The sequence below is a fragment of the Miscanthus floridulus genome, chromosome 18 (assembly GCF_019320115.1).
Source record: "Miscanthus floridulus cultivar M001 chromosome 18, ASM1932011v1, whole genome shotgun sequence".
Classification (NCBI taxonomy): domain Eukaryota; kingdom Viridiplantae; phylum Streptophyta; class Magnoliopsida; order Poales; family Poaceae; genus Miscanthus; species Miscanthus floridulus.
The window spans coordinates 1,242,879-1,255,053 of record NC_089597.1 but is presented as its reverse complement, the minus strand read 5'-3'; the positions used below and the strand labels follow the sequence as shown (position 1 = coordinate 1,255,053).

Below are 12,175 nucleotides of genomic sequence, written 5' to 3'. Positions count from 1 at the left end.
TCACCCGATGATTGGAGTTGTCTTTCTGCTGTTTGTTGTCTAAGGTTATATCCTTGATACTAAATATGTTATATATTAAGCATTGTCTATTGATATTACCTTTATTTATAGCTATATGTGAGATTTGACTTCCTAGGCTCACATATGATGTGTATCTGGTTTTGTCCTAAAAACCAGGTGCTACATAGAGCTGGTGGAGAGGCATCAGTAGCTCACCTAGGTGCACACTCCAAAGATGCTTGAAGCTAGGAAACACCGAGGCAGGCTGGCCACGTGCGCCCGCACCGCACGGCGGCGCTATGAGCGTGGCACCGATGTGTCACCCTGCCATCGACAAACGCTCTGGACAAAACAACACGAGCACCAAATAGGGGGAAACAAATTGATTTCAAAGCTACGATCAATCGAATTGTTAACAGCCCGACGGGCGTTACCCGCAGTTTCCCGAGCACGAAAGCGATTTTTTGACCGCCAACGAGCCAATCGCCAAATTGGCTGACCACAATGCTCGTCCACGCCTTAGTGAGGGCCGGGCTACTAGATAACCTCCTAGGTGTCTTGCTAGCGCGAGGAATCAGACTGCGAAGCCTCGAGCAAGGTGAATTAGGAAGGCGGGGGGTGCGGTGCCTAGCATGGTCACATCGAGGGAAAATCATGAGGATGAGCTCAAGTGGTAGGGCGAGTTAAAGCGTGGTTCCAGTCAGTGGTGGTAGCGAGCTCGCGCACACAAGCGACACGGCTTGGTGATTGGCTCGACATGTGAAACTTGAAGTGGTAGGACCCGAACAAGGGTGCATCGGCGTCGGCTGGCGGCTAGGGTCAATAGGGAAAGCGTCACATCGACACTGGAGCCAAAGCTGATGACCGAGACATGGCAACGTAGGATGGCTCGAGACACGGTAGGTGGATTGAAAGGTGAGGCGGGTGCCATGTCCGCCGAGTCCAACCTGCCGCGGTCACGGTATGCTCTGCGCATGGCATTGTGCCAGTCGCCTAAGCATGACATGCGTGTAGCAGCGAGCCGAATCATAGATGATGCGTGACCTCAACCTTGTGCGTGAGCTGAGCAATGGTAGCGGCTTGACCATGGCCTGAGCCCCAGCGCCAACAGCGCCTGTGCATGGTGACCACGAGCCTAGGCCAAGCGGCTACTACCGATTTCTTGCACAAGTTTTGAAGCAACACAAAAATTGCTAACGATCATGATTGAGGTTCAACTAATTCCACGACTCCAAAGTTGATCTTATCAGCTATCTAACAGAGCAATCCGCACAACAAAAGGGCCACCGAGAGGAAGATACATGCGTGCCAGATGAGTTCATCCTCGAAGTTCCAGTCTGCGATAGAGCGTTGACACAGAGCTCGCAGCGCGTTCTAAAGAACTTAGGCAAATTTTTCTGAGATCCACGTGACACTCAACACGACTATAACCTACACCATTCTCGAGTGCTCACCTTGGGGCAACCAATAGTGCTCCAACATATAAAAATTCCTTAATCATTTTTGTTGGAATTTAATATCGAAATGGCATTGTCGATTATCGTTACAGACTTAGAAATGACGAGAGTCCCGCTTGAACTAAACAACCTTTAGCGCTTTCATTGTAATTCTTAAAGGGTCTAAACCATGCTGGATTCAACTAACAATTGCACCATGACCTAGTCCATACTTCGTACTAACTGGTAGGAGCAAGGTATTTAAGCACTATTTAACTATTTTGCTCAATATAATTCGCAAAAATAGTACTTTAAACATAAATTCAAGTGTTTGCCGACTTAACGAAAAGAGCTTATCTTAACATCAAGTTACATTTTAGAGCTCCCAAAACACTAGTTAACAACATCTATTTTCCAAAAGTTAATGTTGCATTTCTATCTACTACACTTGTACTTCAATTTTTATTTAAGTGCTAAATACAAGTTATGTTTTATTCTTGTTTATAGAAATTGCTTTTCGTGCCAAACAATTAAAACTACTTTTCCTATTTTCTTGTTAGGATTTTCATTAGCGCATTTAAGTAAACTAACTCACTATATTAATAGATCTACCTCTCAGGCCATAATCTCAGTGCTTAGCGAGCTCGTAACACGAGAGGTGTTACAACCAACCCCCCTAAAAAAATCTCGTCCCGAGATTCAGAGCAAAAACCAAAAAGGGAGCAACACGATTACACTTCGTAGATCTAAAATTACACAAAGATTACGTGACTTTGAATACTAAACCACATGGGGATTTAGGGATACATGGTTAAGAACAACCTAGTACAACCAAGGCTTAATCTAGAAGTCAGGATAGACGAGGACAATAGAGAAACAACAAGAAAATGATTATTTAAAACATGGCGTATGTCCAATAGATCTAGAAACAGGAGACTGAGAAGTCCAACATCATGAACTCTGAGACCAAACTAACCAAAAAGGGGACTTGAACTTCCTTGCCAGAATTCCAGATCCCTTCTTCTTTCTGGAATACGCCATCACCTCTAACTGACGACCTAGTTCTTCGTATGACGACTGGATCTCGTAGCTCTACTTCAGATGTGAGGGGGATGGGGATGAAGAAGGAGAGCAAGGACCAAGGGCATCTTATAGCGGTGAACAGAGGTGGAGTGCAGCGCACCGGAAGTGGAGACGACGTGGATGGGATACACATAGATGGTTCATGCTGTGGGAATAAAGTTGGTCATGGTGCGCTCCCTGCGCGAGCGAGCGGAGGGTGGATAAGGGAGAGGGAGGGGATTCACTCGGCAAAGAAGGCGTGCGAGTGACCGTGTCCCCAAAAGAAGAAAAAGGAGGGAGATGTTGAAATACAAGGTAGGCTACGCTAGCACAAAAAAATTTCTACCACGTAAAACAGGAACACTAATGTTATAGATCACGGGATTACCGCTAGACGCGCAGATGCAGAAGTTGATGAAGCGTGTCGAGGCAGTGTAGTTGATCCATCAATTGTTCAACGGCGTCCTTCTCGTGTAGTGGCTCGTCTAAGTGTTGGAGATGCAACACCTCCAAGGTATCCACATGTGCAGAGATGAAGTGTCGCAAACCAGACTGCTAGATCCATGAGTGCAACTCAATGAGGGCATGGGAGATGGACAGCTACTGGGCATGGGAGATGGAGCAGCAGTTGCACCAAAAGGTCCAAACACTAAGCCGCCCCTACCCCTCAATATATAGAGGTCCCTAACAGGCCTCTAGGTCCGAGGCCCATTAGTACTCCTAAATCTGGTCCAATTTGGATCATATCCTCATTAGGCTTCCATCCCCTTAAGTGTGTGACCCTATAGGTTCACATACATATAGACATGACGTGAGTACTTCTACTCGGCCAATAGTTGGTAGCGGCCTCTAGCAAGACATGCCAACTCCTATACGCACACGAAGATCATATCAGACGAACCATCACAACATCATGTACACGCTATTCCCTTTGCCTCATGATATTTGGTCTAGCTCCAAGCCGACCTCTCTTTCTCGATCCTATGATTCAAAATCCCTTTCTAGATTAACTCTTAACCTCATGTAGCATGGCCATGCATTTCCGGATTCGATCACTTGAGGGGCCCAGAGATATCTCTCTCAAGTAGAGGGGCAAATTCCATCTTGACTGATCATACCTCACAACATGCTTCCTGACAAACCCAAAGGCTACCTTTATAACTAGCCAGTTATGGAGTAGCATTTGACAGCCCCTAAGTAAGTCGATTCACATCTTGAGTGCATGCAACAATATCAGGTCTAAGGACAAAATGTACATGTTGTGTAAAGAGAACTATGTAACTATATCTCGTGTTGGGTCGGTCCTAGCACATGTCTCTACACGTGCCCACATTATTAGTTTGACATCTGCATGTCCATGACTTGTGAAACATAGTCATCAGCTAATACATGTACTAGTCTAATATTCATGTGTGTCCTCACATGAACTCTGACTAGGGACAACTTTAGAATAACCATACAAGTAAAGAGTTTCACATACAATTCACATAATTGCAAATCAATTCAAGTAGCCTTTAATGGACATTCAAGGAACACAATATGAAACATGGATACATTGGAATATCATCATCTCTATGATTGCCTCTAGGGCATATCTCCAATAGTCTCCCACTTGCACTAGAGTCAATCTAGAAGATATCTAATAACCATAGCTCTTACATGCGCATCATGCTTAGACTGTGGGAGAGGCTTTGTCAAAGGATCAGAAATATTCAATTCTGTATGTATTTTGCATATCTTGATCTCACCCTAGTTAACAAAGTCTCGAATGAGATGAAATCGCCACATTACGTGTGTATTCTGCTGGTGATTCCTTGGCTCCTTTGCTTGCGCAATAGCTCCATTGTTATCATAGTAGAGATTCAATGGGCTAGACGCATTTGGGAACACACCAAGCTCAATAAGGAAATTCCTTATCCAAACACCCTCCTTTGTGGCTTCTAAAGCCGCGATGTACTCGGCTTCTGTCATAGAATCAGCCACCGTCTCCTGCTTGGAACTCTTCCAGCTAACAGCACCACCGTTTATCGTAAACACAAATCCTGATTGTGACTTTGAATCGTCTTTGTCTAATTGGAAACTAGCATCGGTGTAACCTGTTACAACGAGCTCCTCATCACCTCCATATACGAGGAACATTTCTTTAGTCCTTCTGAAGTACTTAAGAATGTTTTCACCGCTATCTAGTGACTCTCACCCAGATTAGACTGGTGTCTGCTTGTCATACTTAGCGCATATGAAACATCTGGGCGAGTACTTATCATTGCATACATGATAGATCTGATAGCCAAAGCATATGGCACTCTACTCATGCGATCCCGCTCATCAGTTGTCAAAGGACACTGAGTCTTGCTAAGGTGTATGCCATGTGACATAGGCAAGAACCCTTTCTTTGCCTGTTCCATGTTGAACCGTTTCAACACTTTGTCAATGTAAGTATCTTGGCTTAATCCTATAAGCCTTCTGGATCTATCTCTATAGATTTTGATGCCCAGAATATATGCTGCTTCCCCTAAGTCCATCATCGAAAAACTATTTTCAGTGAGGTCTTGACGGTTTCAAGTATAGGAATGTTGTTTCCAATCAGTAATATGTCATCCACATATAAGATTAGAAATACTATAGAGCTCCCACTAACCTTCTTGTAAACACAAGCCTCTTCTTCGTTCTTAATGAAGCCAAACCTTTTGACCACTTCATCAAAACGAATGTTCCAACTCCTAGATGCTTGCTTCACCCCATAAATGGATTTTTGAAGTTTGCATACCTTTCCAACATTTTTTGGATCGACAAAACCCTCGGGCTACATCATATACATGTCCTCAGTTAAATTTCCATTCAGGAAAGTTGTCTTGACATCCATCTGCCATATTTCATAATCGAAATATGCAGCTATAGCTAGAATAATCTAAACAGATTTAAGCATCACTACGGGTGAGAAGGTCTCGTCGTAGTCAACTCCTTGAACTTGTCGAAAACCTTTTGCGACAAGTCAAGCTTTATAGCTATGAACATTTCCATCCATATCTTTCTTCTTATAGTTCCATTTGCACTCTATGGTTTTACCACCATCAGGCGGGTCAACCAAGTTCCAAACTTGATTGTCTCCCATGGACTCTATCTCGGATTGCATGGCACTCTGCCATTTTTTGGAGTCTAGGTCCATCATTGCTTCTGCATATGTCATAGGCTCATCATTGTCCAACAATAATATTTCCCGCAATTCGTGGCGCCTCGCCGACCTTCGTGGTTGTGGTGGTGCTTCTCTTGCCATGGGTATCTCAACTTGTTCTGCTATGCTAGCATCACTTGTTGATTCTTGCCCAATTGGCTCATCCCGAACTTCTTCAAGACGCACTATCTTTCCATTCTTCTCCCCTTTGAGAAACTCTTTCTCTAGGAAAACATCGTTCCGAGCAACAAACACTTTGCCCTCTGATCGGTTATAGAAATAATATCCTAAAGTTTCCTTTGGATATCCCACGAAAATGCATTTATCCAACTTGGGTGTTATCTTGTCCGACTGAAGTCGTTTGACAAATACTTCACATCCCCAAATCTTTAGAAAAGACAAACTGGGAGTCTTTCCAGTCCACATCTCGTATGGTGTCTTAACTATGGATTTAGACGGTACCCTATTAAGTGTGAAAGCTGCTGTTTCTAGAGCATATCCCTAGAATGATAATGGTAGGTCTAACTGGCTCATCATTGATCGAACCATGTCCAACAAGGTTTGATTACGTCGCTTGGATACACCGTTTCTCTGAGGTTTTCCAAGCAGCGTAAGCTGTGGAACAATTCCGTAGCTCTTTAGATGATTGCTAAACTCATGGCTTAAATACTCACCTCCACGATCAGATCGTAAGGCCTTAATTTTCTTGCCACGCTGATTTTCAACTTCATTTTGAAATTCCTTAAACTTTTCAAAGGTTTTAGACTTGTGCCTCATCAAGTAGACATAGCCATATCTACTAAAATCATCAGTAAAAGTTATGAAGTATTGGAACCCTCCTCTAGGTGTCGTGCTCATTGGTCTACATATATCGGTATGTACAAGTTCCAACAAGTCTAATGCTCTCTCAGGAAAACCTATGAAAGGCGCCTTGGTCATTGTGCCTAGCAAGCAAGCCTCACATGTCTTGTATGATTCAAAATCAAACAAGGTTAAAAGTCCATCAGAATGGAGCTTCTTCATGCGTTTTTCACTTATATGACCCAAACGACAATGCCACATGTAGGTAGGACTCAAATCATTAGGCTAAGGCCTTTTAGCACTTATATTATAGACACGTGAATCATCAAGACTTAAAACAAACAATCCATTCACAATGGGTGCAAAAGCCATAAACATATTATTCTTAGAGATCACACAACCATTGTTTTCACTCGCAAATGAATAACCATCCTTCATCAAGCATGAAGGCGACATAATGTTTTGACTTAAACTAGGAATGAAATAACAATTATTCAACTCTATGATAAATCCTGACGGGATGTGGAGTTACATCGTCCCGATGGCCAACACAGCAACCCTTGCATTATTGCCCATACAGAAATCAACTTCTCCTCTTTCAACGCTTCTACTTTTTATCAGTCCCTGCATCGAATTGCAAATATGAGCAACTAATCCGATATCAAATACCCAAGAATTAATAATTGTATCAGCGAGAAATATGTTGTCTATAACATTAATAACAAGCGTACCTAAGGTGGAAGTACTCTTACTTCCACCATTCTTCAACGAAGCCAGATACTTCTTGCAATTTCTCTTCTAGTGACCAAGTTCGTGACAGTAAAAGCACTCTTTGTCTGGAGCAGGTCCAGCTTTAACCTTGGGTGCTGGGTTTGGCTTAGAGTTCATAGCCTTGCCCTTCTTCTTCCAAGAATTACCCTTCTTTTTAAAGCTAGGCTTGTTCTGTATTGCCATCACATGGCTACTGCCAGCACTTTTCTTAATGTCACCCTCTGCTGTTTTAAGCATGCCACATAGTTCATTCAGACCCTTCTCTGCCCCATGCATATGGTAGTTTGAGATGAAGTTCCCATAGCTAGGTGGAAGAGACGAAAGAATGAAATCAGTGGCCAACTCTTTGCCCAGTGGGAAGCCTAGCTTCTCCAACCGTTGAACATAACCAACCATCTTGATTACATGTGGCCCTACTACTGCGCCTTCTGCTAGCTTACTTTCCACAAAAGCCTTAGACACATTGAACCTCTCAGTCCTAGCCTGTGTCTAGAACATGTCTCTAAGCGCCATGATCATATCGTATGCCACATGATTTGTTTCAAACTGCATCTGTAGTTTGGGTTCCATGCAAGCAAGCATAAGGCAGCTTACTTCAAGATTAGCATCACATGCTTTCTTGTAAGCATTCTTAATGGCAGCAGGTGCATCATCAACAGGTTCTTCTGGTAATGGGGTGTCCAGAACATCTTCCTTTTTATCAGCCCTGAGAACAATTCTCAGGTTATGGATCCAATCCGTGTAGTTTGTTCCATTCAACTTGTCCTTCTCAAGGACTGAATGCAAAGCAAATGGTGTGGTGTTGCTAGGTGCCATTTATCTACAACAAATAATAATGCAAAATGCTAAGACAAAAGTATCCATGATAGAGTAAATCACATTAAACTTAACATACTCTACTCCCACTAAAATCAATATCCCTCTATTGATACTTAGTGATTCAGGATCCACAACTAACAAGTCTACTAGTGAGCTTTAGCATCACTGCTAGCAGTCAAGGTAGATCGGTAAGCAACTCCTTGCTAATCATATCACATATATGACTCCTGTTGTTGGATGACATCTCCATGTCTCGGCACCCAACCTTCATGCCCCAAAGTCCTTAACCGTTAAGATGACCTTGTTAAGCAAACCAACCCTTATGCATGTAAGTATCTGATACAAACCCGTCTAGTCAAGGAAAACTAGTGATACTCTAATTTCATAGACCCACCATCAATTTTACAAGACAAGGGGCAGTGCAAGTTTTAGTTGGTAGGGCATACATAACTTAAAATTTGCGAGGGATCGTTCTACTTCTAACATCACATCATGTAGAGTAAAACAAAAGAGTAACATTCACTTAGTTGTGACACAGTATGGCCCGATTTCTAGTGGTGATCTCCATCTCCATAGAACCTATTCACCATGATGATCTCCATCTCCATGATCTATGTGCACCATCCTCCTAGTGATGAGTCCTCCAAGAACTAACACAAGCTATGACATCTAATCAGCTAGTAAAGAAGGTTACATAGTTGCTTGGATCCTCATAGATTGACACGCAGGTCATCAATTACATTAATTTGACAATACATATGCAGGGTCCATACTGATCACAAAATCCTACAAAACAGAGTTAGGCGTTCTAACGTCCAAATTTCAAAGGCCTGAAACTCCATCTTCCATGCCAATTTTGGGAAATCTAATTTCGCCAAAAACGCCAAAGGGGTTGAATTTCATGTGTAATTTTTTTTTCTGTAGATCAATTTTCATATAAAATTCGCCTCAATCCGAGATCGTACCGAAAAATTACGGTCATTTCACCGAAACACATGACCATGGTAAATTATCCGATCCAGTAATAGATCCAATCGACTACTGTGCATCATATGTGTTTGCCGTATGAATCTAGGTTTCAATTTGACCAATCACATTGATCTTCGCTTGCTGCAACTAGCATTACGTGTATCACTTAACTCCGATGGTGGAATTCCAACCGGTAGGAGTACATCATTACACGACCATTGCAGCAAGATCACAAAACCAGATCATAGATCAATCAAAAAACCCACATATCTCCATATGCACACATCCTGAATCCATAACTAAACAGCATCGGCTCTGATACCACTGTTGAAATACGAGGTAGGCTACACTAGCAGAAAAAAAATTCTACCACGTAAAATAGGAACACTGCTGTTATAGATCATGGGATTACCATTAGACACGTAGATGCAGAAGTTGATGAAGCACGTCGGGGCAGTGTAGTCGATCCGTCAAACGTTCAACGGTGTCCTTCTCATGCAGCGGCTCGTCCAAGTGTTGCAGATGCAACACCTCCAAGGTATCCACATGTGCGGGGAGGAAGCATCGCAAACCGGACTGCTAGATCCACGAGTGCAACTCGGTGAGGGCGTGGGAGATGGATAGCTGCTGGGCGTGGGAGATGGAGCAGCAGCTGCATCAAAAGGTCCAAACCCTAAGCCACCCCTACCCCTCAATATATAGAAGTCCCTGACAGGCCTCTAGGTCCAAGGCCCATTAGTACTCCTAAATCTGGTCCAATTCAGATTAGATCCTCATTGGGCTTCCATCCCCTTAAGTGTGTGACCCTATAGGTTCACATACGTATAGACATGACGTGAGTACTTCTACTTGGCCAATAGTTGGTAGCGGCCTCTAGCAAGACATGCCAACTCCTATACGCACACGAAGATCATATCAGACGAACCATCACAACATCATGTACACGCTATTCCCTTTGCCTCATGATATTTGGTCTAGCTCCAAGCCGACCTCTCTTTCTCGATCCTATGATTCAAAATCCCTTTCTAGGTTAACTCTTAACCTCATGTAGCATGGCCATGCATTTCTGGATTCGATCACTCGAGGGGCCCAGAGATATCTCTCTCAAGTAGAGGGGCAAATTCCATCTTGACTGATCATACCTCACAACATGCTTCCTGACAAACCCAAAGGCTACCTTTATAACTAGCTAGTTATGGAGTAGCATTTGACAGCCCCTAAGTAAGTCGATTCACATCTTGAGTGCATGCAACAATATCAGGTCTAAGGACAAAATGTACATGTTGTGTAAAGAGAACTATGTAACTATATCTCATGTTGGGTCAGTCCTAGCACATGTCTCTACACGTGTCCACATTATTAGTTTGATATCTGCATGTCCATGACTTGTGAAACATAGTCATCAGCTAATACATGTACTAGTCTAATATTCATGTGTGTCCTCACATAAACTCCGACTAGGGACAACTTTAGAATAACCATACAAGTAAAGAGTTTCACATATAATTCACATAATTGCAAATCAATTCAAGTAGCCTTTAATGGATATTCAAGGAACACAATATGAAAAATGGATACAGTGGAACATCATCATCTCTATGATTGCCTCTAGGGCATCATCTCTATGATTGCCTCTAGGGCATATCTCCAATAGGAGAGAGGATCTAGTATGGGGATGAGGGCATGGGATCGAGAGCCGACAGGAGGGGAAACACATAGTACGCAAGGTCAGCGAGTGAGGCACGATGTCGCGGCCATGCGAGAACAAGGTGCTATAGGGGCCCAACATAGATAGCGTCCACAGGGCACGCGGTGACAGTGACCCGGCATGCGTGGCGTGGTCTATATGGGCATAGAGCTTGGGACTTGACATCCACTCAGGCTTTTCCAAGCACTCCCTACTACCCATGGCTAACTTTCCATGCTGCTCTTCTTTTTCTTCCCCTCCCTTGTCCACAATATGCGCCAACCTTTCTGTATGAACTGGGATAGCGACATACATGCTTCCTCCAAAACCACATTCACTTGTTTTCTTTGAGGAGACACTATTTCATCAACCCGTTGTGGATTTCCTGTTCAAACACCTGAATATTTTCCAAGGAAAATAATATATAGCAAGAGTGGTACATTAGTGTAACCTAGCAAAGGTACTGATCAACAACCTCGATACTAGCGCGTGCCAAGCAGCGTCACCCTGTGGCAGCTATTCTACAGGGGCCCTTAGTTTCATCGTGGCACCACAAGCTATTAACCAGGCCCCTTTACCAACTTACGCGCAGTGAAAAAAATAGTGGGGTCATAGACCACATAAATAAAGGAGTATTGCAAGGAAAGATTCAGACAATAAGGGTTCCTTTCACAACAAGGGACAAGGAATTCAAATCCAATAACAGATTTGATTTAAAAAGATTTATGTGTTCTGCTGGGACATCCACAATGAGTCAATACAGTGTCCTATGTTATCCAATCACGGCTGGTCTGCTGGCATCTAAATGGTAACTTCTTTTGTAACCCACTTAACATCGCCCTTGAAAACCCTAAGCACATCTAATCAAGACTTAAGGATAGATGGACACAATAAACATAGCGAAATAAATAAAATGCATATTCCGAATGTCCTTATGCTGGTACAACATATAGGCACTCACTCTCCCATTCTTGACAAATCATTCACCTTCCCTATGATCGGACGACCTCAACAACTACGGATGAAATACAATGGAAAGATTACAATACTAGGGGACAGCGATGAAAGACACTACTAACTATGAGTACATCATCCTAAGACAACTAATCTACTTTGCTAGAACATACATCTTCATTCCTGGGCTCAGCGGATTCTCCTACCGCCCTAGCTTTGGATCTGTCTCCTCTCTTGGTAGTGGCTGAGTGAGGGGAAGCAAGGGTTCTACTTCTAAAACTTCCAAGGGTGGAGGTGCTGGCAGTACTACAACACTAGTTCTCCTTTCCTATGGGTGGATAGGGATTCCCTCTGAGAACAAGGAATCTTGCCTTTTAGCAGCTAGCATTGTTCGCTTGGCCCTGGTGACATGGTAGGCCTCTCCCAACTGATGGGCATGCTGATCTTCAACCTCCTTTAGGGCTTCTGACATGGCAGTCTCCTGACTTTCTGTGGCTGCCGCAC

The 12,175-nt window shown here is 43.2% G+C and overlaps 1 pseudogene; it reads right to left on the bottom strand.

Annotated features, from left to right (window-relative positions):
• Nucleotides 1-7,078: 7,078 nt before the first annotated feature.
• On the bottom strand, nt 7,079-8,058 carry LOC136521199 (uncharacterized; annotated as a pseudogene).
• Between the last annotated feature and the right edge of the window lie 4,117 nt (nt 8,059-12,175).